Source organism: Thermobia domestica, chromosome 9 (genome assembly GCF_964235325.1).
Source record: "Thermobia domestica chromosome 9, izTheDome1.hap1.1, whole genome shotgun sequence".
Taxonomy (NCBI): domain Eukaryota; kingdom Metazoa; phylum Arthropoda; class Insecta; order Zygentoma; family Lepismatidae; genus Thermobia; species Thermobia domestica.
The window spans coordinates 20,858,046-20,858,279 of record NC_137462.1 but is presented as its reverse complement, the minus strand read 5'-3'; positions in this window follow the sequence as shown (position 1 = coordinate 20,858,279).

Here is a 234-nt window from a genome sequence, read left to right as displayed (position 1 = left end):
CTTCTCTTCGGAAGTGGCTGTCAGTGTTGCCAGGTTCCGACTGGTGAAAAACTCTAACTAGTATCAAATATCCCTCATTTTCGAAAAATATCCCTACATTTAGTACGAAAAGATATTACATAGAAGAATAACGCACGTAGGCGGGGGGACACTGAATCCGGAACCTCCATTCCAATAGTGCGTAACTCCTTTTGAGTAATATACTTGTGTTTTGTCTGCACCAGGGATACATTG